Below are 12,233 nucleotides of genomic sequence, written 5' to 3'. Positions count from 1 at the left end.
AGCTCAGTACTTTTAATACAACAGAGGAGGAGGGAGCATCCAACAGAATCATAGGGGGAAAAATCACAAATCAGAAGTGACCTGCCAAGACGTGATAGTGAGGAGGCTGAAGTTCAGCGAGGCTAGATGCAAAGTAGACACAAAGAGCCTGATAATATACACAAGCCAGGGTTAAAAAAACAGAAGCAGCACGCTCCAGAGTTTTGGCTGAGTTGGTGTGTAAGCAAGCACAGGTTATGGGCATGGGCTCAAAAATGCCAGGGAGAAGTGTGGTAAGAGATGGCAGAGACCACAGGGCAAACACAATTTTGTGACAGAAGGATGATGTTGATGTTTTTCAATCCATCTTGAACCTCTAATCTGGAATCCTCTTGTCCAGCAACATCCATAATCTGGCATGATTTTAGGTAGCCGAACAAATGCTTATCATGGATGTGGCCAAGTTTTGTGTGGTCCCATAAAGTTTGTTTACAGCCATTAGTCCTGGCTCTAAGTGTTCTGTGCTGTTATTTAGCTGTAATCTACCCCAAATGTCTTCTAAGAGCCCAGTAAGCAGTGTAAGTGTTGGTAATGTGCAAGACAAAATATTGACCTCCTGTGGTACAGCAAATTCTTTCATTCGGCACCAGTCAGGTCCTGAAGGTGTTGGACAAGAGAGATTCAACCAGTGTTTAGATCAGAAAGGTCACCTATGTTCATTCACTGATAAGAAAGACATGAGCGAGATTAGCGTAATTGAGGATGAATCAGAGAGTCTAGAATCTTCCTGTAAATGCATGAAATTCAAATGCAAGAAGAGATTGGAGTGAGCCAGCCCCCGGAATAATCTCCATCTGATACAACTTCTTCTCTAGTACTTGAGATCAGATAGAGAGCAGAACCACCACTGTTCCTTCAGCTACTTCCTTATTTTCAGTTCTCGCCAAGGGTGGATCTCCTACCAGAGTAAATTTCCAGTGTCCCATGCTCCATCTGCATTATGACTGTTACTGCCCCATCCCATCATTCTCCCCACCCTCACCCATCCCTGCCAGCTTTGAGCTCTGTTTTCAGTGCAGCTGATAGAAGCAAAACTGTCTGGACTCATCCACTCCACTGCTAAATGGCAGGCCGCAAATCAAAAATAAACCAGATCAGAAGCGTTGGGGCCATCAATGGCCCTGTGCATTGACAGGCAGCAGGCAGTAAATACAACTGAATAGGAGAAAATTGACTTTGCTCACTTGAACTTTACTATGGAGGAGTGGAGAAAAAATAAAACAAACATTTGCATGTGTTGGGCAATAATCCCTATGCTCCAGCAAGCATTCCATGTGGAATGATGCATGACATGCTATTGCCATTAGGAAATCAGGCAAATAGAGAGACAGCTCCTCACATGAAGAGGACAGAGACCCAGGAAGGCAGAGATATGGACAAGCTCTGGAAAGGAAGAGTTTATTTCCAGAGCAGTGAAGATGGAAAGAAGGCATTTTATAGATTAGTTACAATGACTGGAGGAGGGAGAGGGTTAGGTGTTAAAAGAAAAAGGTAAGTGAAGTCCAGGATCAAATCATCAGTGAACAGAAATGAGGAGACAGAACAAAGCAGCAGTGAACTGCGGCTGGATGGAGATAGGGGACTCCTGTCTAAAAATCACTGGAGTGAAAGAGGTCAGGAACACTTCCAAGAATTGCAACTTTACCCCTCTTAGCATGTATCACTCATAAAGCTTCAAACTTCCCCACGCAAAGGGGAGAAAGATGGGTTCAGTACCTGGGAGAAGGTCACCTCATCCTTCCAACAATGCCTCTTAACAGCAGCTGCAATTCTCTGAACACAAATTTGTTCAGGTACAGCAAGTGGATGAGGTGGAACCTGCGAGTTAAAACACACATACCCTGAAGCCAGACACCTCCACTTCAGTTAACATGAAACTGGCAGCTCTATGAAACTCAAGCAGTATGAAACCTTGTAATAAACAGTGGGGCCAAGTGTTGTATTAACACTTGCAAAAACAATCCTATACGCTTCCAAAGCTAGAGGCAAGGAAGGGAATTCCTCCTGGCACAGACACACCAGCTAGCATAGGGACTGAGTCGAGGGGGCTGCTGAGGGCCTACCTGAATCTGTGTCTGTCAGGAGCCAGTCTGGCACAGGTATAGGCAAGGACAGTCCTAAACACTACCCTAAAGTACACCCTAGCTTTCATGGCTGAAATGGGCATTGTGGCAGCATGGGACTAGCCAGATTCCTGGACAGCTCCATTTACATCCCTTTGCACCTCATTCTTCCGCTGGCCTGCAGTTCTGCTCCAGAATGCCCACTTCTCCCCTGGGCCAGTGGTATTCACTGTGAGGGCTGATGCCTTCATTACTCTGCTTTGTACTAGCACAGTTAGCCTAAGGGGGTCAAAAACAAGCATGAATCGGTCCTGTGCTAAAATCTGATCTATTAAGAACTCTGTTCTGTGAATCTAAAGAAATACAGTGCTGGATTCCCCCTTGAATGCAAACACAGGCGGAATCCTCAACTGGGTGAAGTGAGAGACTTCCAGCTACAAGTAATAATATTACTTGTTTCTTTATAGTGCTTTTGATTAGTAGATCTCAAATTGCTTTATAAAGAGGGTCAGTATCACCCCCATTTTACAGATGGGGAAACCAAGGCGCAGAGCAGGGACGTGACTTGCAGTGACGGTCTCTGTGCTAAACAGAATGATGTGAAGAGAAAGTCTTACAGTGTTTAGCTCATGAATTCCAGTTCAGCCCAGGCTGCTAACGTATGACAAATGCTGCCCTCTGCTAGCTATTTAGCAGCTTAGGGAGAACGAACCGCTGGTCTCAGAGAACTGCTATCTCCATCGAAGAATATTTCCACACGTTCTCCCTGCTGTTGCCAGCAAGATACAGGAGTACAGCTGGCTCGCAATATTTTGTTGGGAATATTTGAAAATATCTCCAGACAAGTGTAACCCCAGAGGCACTCAGACCATGGGAGAGTGAAATCCTGGCTCTAAGGGCTTTGCTGAGACTCGGTTGACATTTAGCTCATGTGGTAGAGCATAGGGCTTTAGCCCCTCTGGTTGTAGGTTCAATCCTGGCTGCTCACAACTGGGATCTTATCGGCATCACAAGTGGGGGCTTGTCTGGTATGACCTGCTAGAAGGTCTCAGAAGCTCAAGATGTGCTTCCTCAGCCCCAGCAAAGTCTGTAATCCCATTAGCCCCTAGGGGTACAGGATCAATCCTTTCTGCCGACAGCCCAGGTCCTTGGTGTTACACAAGGTTCCTGTCTTATTGACAAAACAACCAAAATATCTTCATTTATAACAATAAAAGCATTTGATATTCATGTCAAAAATAGTGAAAATGCAAAACATGCAGAGTTGAGGGGAGAGGCAAGAAGAAACTGAAATGTTTCCCTCTCCTGAAAATAACATTTCAAAACTAGCTTTGTAAGGAATGACTAGGTCTCTTAACCACAAGCAGTTGACCCAGGTAATGGCTAAAGTACATTAGCAGCAGGATGGTGTGATCAAATCGGCCTCATTGTCAGGATTGTGCCAGGGCTGTGTCCTAACTTCAGAATCTGCAGCAGAAGTTGAAGACTCAGCCAAACTGATCCCTGGTGTAGCTCATGGACTTCTGTCTGCCTGCTCTCATCCAAGACTGAGAAGAAAGTAGAAGTTCATGTTCCAGCAGCTGCGTTCATTTCATGTTATATAATCAACAGAGAGGTTATCCTCAAAAACAATGAGAAGTCCTGTGGCACCTTATAAACTAACAGCTATATTGGAGCATCAGCTTATGCTCCCTCCAATATATCTGCTAGTCAATAAGGTGCCACAGGCCTTCTCATTGCTTTTGCAGACAGAGAATAACATGGTTACCTCTCTGAAAGAGGTCACATTGCACCCACCAATCTAGCCTGATCCTGTCCTGCAGAACTCAACAAATAATCAGAGACAAATCAAAACTTTGCCAATCATGTCCTCTTTTTAAAGAACACAGACAACCAAATGGGACTTGTGCTGGAGGATGAATATGAGGTTTCAGATGTTCTGCAGTGGTTTATTTTGGATCTATAGAAAGTTATTAATGTGAAGAAGGGACTTGGTCCCAATGCAGTGGGCCTAATACAGGCCACAGACTGTGAAGCTGCGCTCCTATTCCCATCAAACTCAAGATACAAGGAAGGAGTCGATTCTCATTCTCCAGTCTACACATTCAGCCAGGACACTTCAAGTCCAGACATAGCTGATTTCAGCAACTGAAGTGGAAGTCTACATTTGGGTGGGTTCTTCATGACTTCATGAAAACTTTGGACATCAGTAAAGGAAATGTGTTTGTCTTTTCTATCTAATATTATTATAGTCTATTATTTCCTGGTGAGAAGGTGCAAATATTTGCCTTCAATCAGAATTTTTAAAGTATGATTTCCAGTTTTTTATTTTTAACTAGCATCCCTCATCTAGCATGTGACGTTGTTGTGATTATGAAGATGAAAGAGGATGAGGGAGTTCTTTTCGGAGCTGTGCAGCCATCCCCCAGCCCTTGACAGAGTTGTTCATTTTCCAGAGCCTTGTTAGATTTACCTTTAAATACCTAAGTGTTGTTGGTATCTTCCACTACTGTAGGTGTGTCACCTGATTTATTCTAGTGTGAAGTGAAGGCATCACAGAATCACAGGGATGGAAGGGACCTCAGGAGGTCATCGAGTCCAGCCCCCTGCTTCAAGCAGGATCAACCCCCACTAAGTCATCCCAGCCAGGACCTTGTCCAGCCGGGACTTGAAAACCTCAAGGGATGGAGAATCCACCACCTCTCTAGGCAACGCATTCCAATGCTTCACCACCCGCCTGGTGAAGTAGTTTTTCCTAATATCTAACCTACACCTCTCCCTCTTCAACTTCAGACCATTACTCCTTGTTCTGCCATCTGACACCACTGAGAACAGTTTCTCACCCTCCTTTTTAGAGCTCTCCTTCAGGATGTTGAAGTCTGCTATTAAATCACCTCTAAGTCTTCTCTTCTCTAAACTAAACAAGCCCAAATCCCTCAGCCTATCCTCATAGGTCTTGTGCTCCAGACCCTTAATCATTTTTGTTGGCCTTCGCTGAACCTGCTCCAGCAAATCCACATCCTTTTTATACTGGGGAGCCCAAAACTGGACACAATATTCCAGATGTGGCCTCACCAGTGCCAAACAAAGAGGAATAATTACTTCTCTAGATCTGCTCGAAATGCTCCTCCTAATGCACCCTAGTATGCTGTTAGCCTTCTTGGCTACAAGGGCACACTGTTTACTCATATCCAGCCTTTCATCCACCATAACCCCTAGGTCCCTTTCCATCGTACTGCTGCTGAGCCAGTCAGTCCCCAGCCTGTAACAATGCTTGGGATTCTTCCGCCCCAGGTGCAGGACTCTACATTTCTCCATATTGAACCACATCATTTCATAACACGCATAGTATTATTTTTCACTAAGAGGTGACCAAAATTTCTTGGGAAAGATTATTAGAGGCTAGGATTCCCTCCCAACTCAAAAACAATGACAAGTCTTGTGGCACCTTAAAGACTAACAGATTTAACAGCATTAGCTTTCATGGGTAAAACCCACTTCATCAGATGCATTTGAGTGGAAAAACAGCGGCTATGTAGATATACATACACATACAAAAGCAGAAGAAAGGAGACATTCTTGCCCATAACTGAAGGCAGTATGGATTGGATACATGGAGTATAAGATGGATAGAAAGCTGGCTTGATGGTCGGGCCCAGTGGGTAGGGGTCAATGGCTCAATATCTGGATGGTGGTCGGTTTCAAGTGGAGTGCCCCAAGGTGCGGTTCTAAGGCTGTTGTTGTTCAACACATTTATTAATGACCTGGATGAGGGACTGGATTGCACCCACAGCAGGTTTGCAGATGTCACTAAGCTAGGGGCAGAGGTAGATATGCCGGAGGGTAGACATAGGATTCAGAGTGACCTGGATAAATTGGAGGATTGGGCCAAAAGAAATCTGATGCAATTCAACAAGCAGAAGTGTAGAGTCCTGCACTTGGGACAGAAGAATCCCAAGCATTGTTATAGACTGGGAACCAACTGGGTAAGCAGCAGTACAGTGGAAAGGGACCTAGGAATTATTGTGGATGAAAGGCTGGATATGAGTATACAGTATGCCCTTGTAACCAAGAAGGCTAACAGGATACTGGGTGCATTAGGAGGAGCATTTCGAGCATATCTAGAGAAGTTGTTGTTCCCCTCTACTTGGCACTGGTGAGACCACATCTGGAATATTGTGTCCAATTTTGGCCTCCCAAGTATAGAAAGGACATGGATGTGCTGGAGCAGGTACAGTGGAAGGTAACTAAAATGATTAAGGGGCTGGAGCACATGACCTATGAAGAGAGGCTGAGGGATCTGCACTTATTTAGTTTGTAGAAGAGAAGACTGAGGACTGATTTAATAGTAGGCTTCAACATCCTGAAGGGGAGCTCTAAAGAGGCTGGAGAGAATCTGTTCTCAGTGGTGATAGATGGCAGAACAAGGAGCAATAATCTGAAATTACTGAGGGAGAGGAGTAAGTTGGATGTTAGGAAAAACTACTTCACCAGGAGGGTGGTGAAGCACTGGAATGCATTGCCTAGAGAGGTGGTGGAATGTCCATCCTAGAGGTTTTCAAGTCCCGGCTTGACAAAGTCCTGGCTGGGATGACTTAGTGGGGGTTGATGCTGCTTGAAGCAGGGAGCTGGACTCAATGACTGCCTGAGGTCCCTTCCAGCCCTATGATTTTATGATTTTTCAAGTATAGGACCAGTGTTAACAAGGCCAATTCAGTCAGGGTGGACCTGGATCCCTCACGGCAGCTGATGGGGATGTGTAAATATCAAGAGAGGCGAAGTTGCTTTTGTAGTGAGATAATCATTCTAAGGCCTTTCTGAGGCCTAGTGTAATTGTGTTAAATTTGCTAATAAATTACAGCTCTGCTGTTTCTCTTTCTAGTCTAGTACTGAAGTTGTTTTGTAAAAAAGATGGCGACTTTTAAATCCATTACAGAGTGCCAGGGAGGTTAACACAGGCCCTACACTTAGTAAGTATCTTTCTTCTTTTGACATACTAGTCTGGATAGCTGTTCAGTTAGTTGGAATGAACTGTTAGTCTCAGAGAACTGGTGTTCTGCAACATGATCCTAGTTTGCATTGCAGCGCCAGGTGGGACAGCAAATTATGAATTGCTCGACTGGGGAGACAAGTCTCAGAGGAGTAGTGGGGTTAGTCTGTATCTGCAAAAACAACAAAGAGCTATATATATCCCTACCTCTGTATTTCCACTCCAATGCATCTGATGAAGTATGTTTTACCCACAAAAGCTTACGCCCTAATAAATCTGTTAGCCTTTATGATGCCACAGGAACTCCTTGCTGTTTTTACAGATACTGGCCAGACTAACAGGGCTACTCCTCTGTGACTTGTCTCCCTATTCCAGCAGTTCATAAGTTGCTGCCCCAACTGGGGGGTACTATGTGAGCTAGAAGCAGGTTACAGAGGATTTTCTTGGGCCTCGCATGTCTTGCCCTTTGCAGCTTGTACTGCCGGTGAGATAAAGTGGATTGCTCGGGTGTTTGGACACATAGCACCAGAAATAACTAATCTTGGCAAGAATGATGTGTCCAATTTCCCCAGCAGCAATTTGCAGCTTCTAACTGCTTTCTGGTGGCAAGAATGTGCCAGTCTCTCCCTGCCAGAGAAGCTATTTCCCCCCTCAGTACCAGTTACTATTTATGCTTCTCTGTGTGGTTTTGGGCCTAATTCTTCCTCCTTTGCCAGGGTGGAGAGGGCCTTATTCAGTGGGTTTTGTTATTTGCAGACTAAGGCACTGTTCAGTGTGAGTAAAAGGAACATGGGCAGCACCAAGTGTTTTCATTTGTATTTTCTAACGATCCCAACCTGCCAAAGATATGAACCAAGGCAGCCCCGCTGATGGGAGGTGCTATCTTCTCTGGGTGGGCCGGGCTGCTCCAGCTGGTGCAGGGCCCTGGAGGCCCCAGTGAATGCCCCCAAGCGTGTGGCCATGCTGAAGCCAGAGGCAGCTGGAGAGCAGCATGCTGACCTCAGGGGAGGGCAAACCCCTCCATTCAGGGCAGGTGCGACAGGAGCAGGAGTGGCATAGTGAGGCCTTGCCACAGGCTGCCTTGGGAGAGGGAGGTGCCAGGGAAGGAGAAAGGCAGCCCAGCAGTGCAGCTGGCAGAGGAGGGAGCTGCTGCCCCAGCTGAACCACAAGCAGGAGCAGCGGTTGGCACACCGCAAGGAGGAGAAGAAGGAGCCATGTGTGACCACAGCACTGCAGCAGGAGCAGGATGAGAGCCCCCTGCAGGCAGGCACAGAGCCACATCAGGGACCCGGGGAAGACACCTCACCACAATCCGGCACATATAAATATCCGTCAACCTCCCAGTCCCAGAGGTGCCAGATATGAAAGCGTTTACTGTAGTTTGTACTGTTTATCAAGTCCATCAATTCATTTCTCTTTCTCCAGTTAATCACAAACATTGCATTTTGTACCTGTAATAGAAACATATCTGACTGATATCAGCCTCTGCTGTTGCCTCCGTTTCCCTATGTAGGGAATGGGGAGCAGGAGAACGCAGTGCTGCTGAAGGCTGGGAGGAATGTGTCTCCCAGAGGTCATCTGCATGAGAATGCAAAGGGCGGCAGGTGTGATACTGAGGCTGGGAGGAGTGTGTCTCCCAGAGATCATTTGCATAAGAATGTAAAAGGGGTGCATGTGTGATACCTTTTCAGGCAAAGCCTAATGGGTAGCGAGTAAGCCACGAGATTTGGTCTATTGTAAACATGTAGTTGTAAAAATCACAATTTAAGCTGACACTTAATGTGGGAGCTGTGAGATCTCACCAGTGCTCTGGGTTGTTGTGGGGGACAGGGCAGTCGCCTTAGCTGTGTAAGACATTGATTACACAGGGCTCCCTGGTTTAAAGCATTGTGGAATGAGGGGGAGGGGTAGTGCCTGAGCTGGCTTGCTGAATGTCTTGGCCCTATAGTTGTAAGCCTGGTTTAACTAACCCTCCCCACCTGTTGAAAGAGCTGGGTGCTTGTGAAACCCCACACTAGAGATACCAAGAGCTGAAATCACAGAGTAGCAGATGAGGCCACACAGAGCTGAAATCACTGGGTTCTGCCTTAGGGCGGTCCCAAGCAGTGGGGTTAGGACTGGTGGATGACAGCAAGACTGGCGGGAGGCCAGCAGGAGCAGTGGCGGATGATGGTGACTGGTGGGTGGCTGGTAGGAGCGGTGGCGGACGATGGTGACCGGCAGGCGGCTGGTAGGAGCGGTGGCGGATGACGGCGACTGGCAGACAGCTGGTGACAGCAAGGGGAGGCTACAGACAAGTGGACAGCTAGTATTGCCCTGGTGATGTATCTGCGGGCTTTGGGTTTGGGACTGCACCGCAGAAGGTACATCCTGAAACTGTGTGTGTGGAAAAGGGCGAAGAGCCCCAGCAAGAGACTGGATTCTGCTGCATATGGGGATGGTATCTGGGTAAAAGGGGTTTTGTCTCTTCTGTGCTGAGATATACTGCATCTGTCACTGTAACCTTGGGGTAGGTTACAGTCATTAAACAAGCCATTTCTATCTCAGACTCTGTGCTTGCGAGGGGCGGGAGAACCACCTTACAGGCACCCAGCATGGGGGTGAAATTGTCCCAGGCCAGTGGGTGGGGGCTCGAGCCGGTTGGTTGTATCCTTGATAGAAAAACCCCACAAAAGTTGAACCCGGCCCTTCTGGCAGGCATCTGGCGTTAACAGAGGGGTTACACCTATTTTGGAGTTCTTGAGAAACTGTCCCCAGACTCTTGTGCAAATAATGCCCTTGTGTGGGCTCAAGTTTATTTTAAAAAAACACTGTTTAATTGGCAACTTAAACCACAACAAGATCTCCCCCAGAATCACAGTTTCTTCGGCTCCTGGCTGGGCCCAACCGTTCTCTTCCCAAATCACAGGTCCCGCTGCCTGAAAATTCCTTAAGCTCCTTCAGGCTGTTTCCCCTTCTTACAGCTTCTGCTGCTGCCCCTCACTACATGTTACTCCAGCTAGACAGTGAGAGAGGACTTGGGGTTGTCTTCTCTCCTCAGGGCAGACAACTCTGGGTAAATCTGCTAGTTAAATAATAATAAAACGATTTTTTGTGGCATTTATGTACACAAAATATCACTAAAACTCATGAGGTGTATTTTAACAATATTACTGGGTGTTTCTTCCCAGGCAGAAGTGTGGCTGCCAATTATATTACAAATTGCACATCCCTGGTCCAGCACCTTCAGGACCTAACTGGTCCTGAATGAGGGAGTTTGCTGGACTGGGAAGCTTGGTTCCAGCCCCCTTCCAGGCTTGTGTCCTGGCTCTGCTCTGGTCCCAGCTACACTCACCCGCTGCCTGGTCACTGCCCAGTCATCCCCCCTGCCCAGTGTACTCCCAGCTCCAGTTGCCTCCAGATATGCTCTGCTAGCAGCCCCAGCCAGGCTGCCTGCCATGCTGCTGGGAGCCCCATCTGGGACTCCCAGCCCTTCTCCCGCTGGCCCACCTTGGATCCCATGCCCTGGCCAGGATCCCAGCCCCCTGGCCCCACTCCAGCTGCTGGCTCACTGCCTGACCCCACCTGGACTCCTGGCTAGCTGCCCCCCTGCTGCACCCCAATTTCTGGTTGCCAGGGCTCTCTGGCCCAGGAACAGCTGTGTCCAGATGCTGCAGGACCAGAAAGTTGTGGATTTTAGAGGTTCAACCTGTACTTTTTTATTTGCTTTGTCTGAGACCTACTGAAAAGGCAAGAGGAAAACTATCAACACAAAAAGAAGGAAGACGTCCTATGTGACATTGAGCAAACCAAAGAAGGACCTTACGTTGCCTGATTTTTTTTAAGCAGACATTAACAGACTAATTTTATATCCTCTGAATCAATAGAGCATTTGCCATTTATTTACATTTGGAGGGTGAATTAAGGATGATTTTATTAGGCTTGATATTGCTTTTACATCTGTACACACCTGCATATTTGAAACAGGATGCAAAACTTTTAACACTCAGGGGAAAGGAATGCACAGAGAACCCTGCTCCCCTCCTCCCCTGCCCACGAGTCCTGACCTGCGGGAGGCCTTGTGGCCCCAAGGTAAATTAAGTTTGAAAGCCCTGTTTGAAATCCCATCCTGGGATCACATTTGCCTTTTTCACAGCCACATCACATTGGTGGCTTATAGTTATCCTGTGATCAACCTACACATCCAGGTCTCTCTCCTTCTTGTCTTTCTGAGGGAAATTCTTACTAGACCCTGCACGCACGACTCTGGCTGCTTGTACTATTGAATTGTTCAGTGAGAACTGAAAAAAGAATAAAATGCTAAGGCAATCTGCAAAGGGATGAAGGGTATGGCCCATTTTGAGGATAAAGGAGCCTGAAGAATTTTGGCTACTCAGAAATGTATTGGTTTATTTTGTTTCTGTTTAATATTAAAATATCAGGCCCCCTTTTTGCTGCATGATCAGACAATTAGGTGATTTATGATGTTATATGATATTGAGAGGAGAAAGGGGTTTTTAATTCTTTAAAACTCTTCTCACACGATTTACACTGAATTTAGCCAGACTGAGCTGCATATTGCTCTGATTCACACCAATCTCAGGACTCCTGGATTTTTTTTCTTTGCTTTTTATTTCCCTTTGTTCATAGACTCCAACATGATCAACACTTGATAGAGAAACTGATTATGGTTTAAAGGCTCCAATCTCTTAGACTGAGGTTTAAGAAATGTCCTGCCTTTCTTGTTTCCCCAAAGAAAGCCAGAGAAGACAATATCCCTAATACTTCCAAGTGAAAAAACAAAGTGAGAACAGTCCTCTGGTCTTCTTTAGCCATCATAAGGAAGCAAAAAAGAGCACCAGTTTACTTATTTCCTTTGCTGTTCTACCATTAAAATATTAGAAAACGGAAAGCTTGCCATTGTCATTAGCTCTTTAGTTTAATTCTTGTCAGCTAGGTTGGTCTGATCTTGTTTTCTTCTGCAGTCACATTTCACGATTAGTTTATCTTATTCCCCTCTCCTTTTCTACTGAGTTTGGACTGACGGGAAACTACTCAGCAATAACACAGCGGAAGGAAACAAAGGGCCTAGTTCAGTTCTTGCATATGCCAAATTTTCATCCAGGGCAGACTTTGACTGGAGGGGTGTTGCTACTGATTTA

The sequence above is a fragment of the Carettochelys insculpta genome, chromosome 15 (assembly GCF_033958435.1).
Source record: "Carettochelys insculpta isolate YL-2023 chromosome 15, ASM3395843v1, whole genome shotgun sequence".
NCBI classification, from domain to species: Eukaryota; Metazoa; Chordata; order Testudines; family Carettochelyidae; genus Carettochelys; species Carettochelys insculpta.
This window is presented reverse-complemented; position numbering follows the sequence as displayed.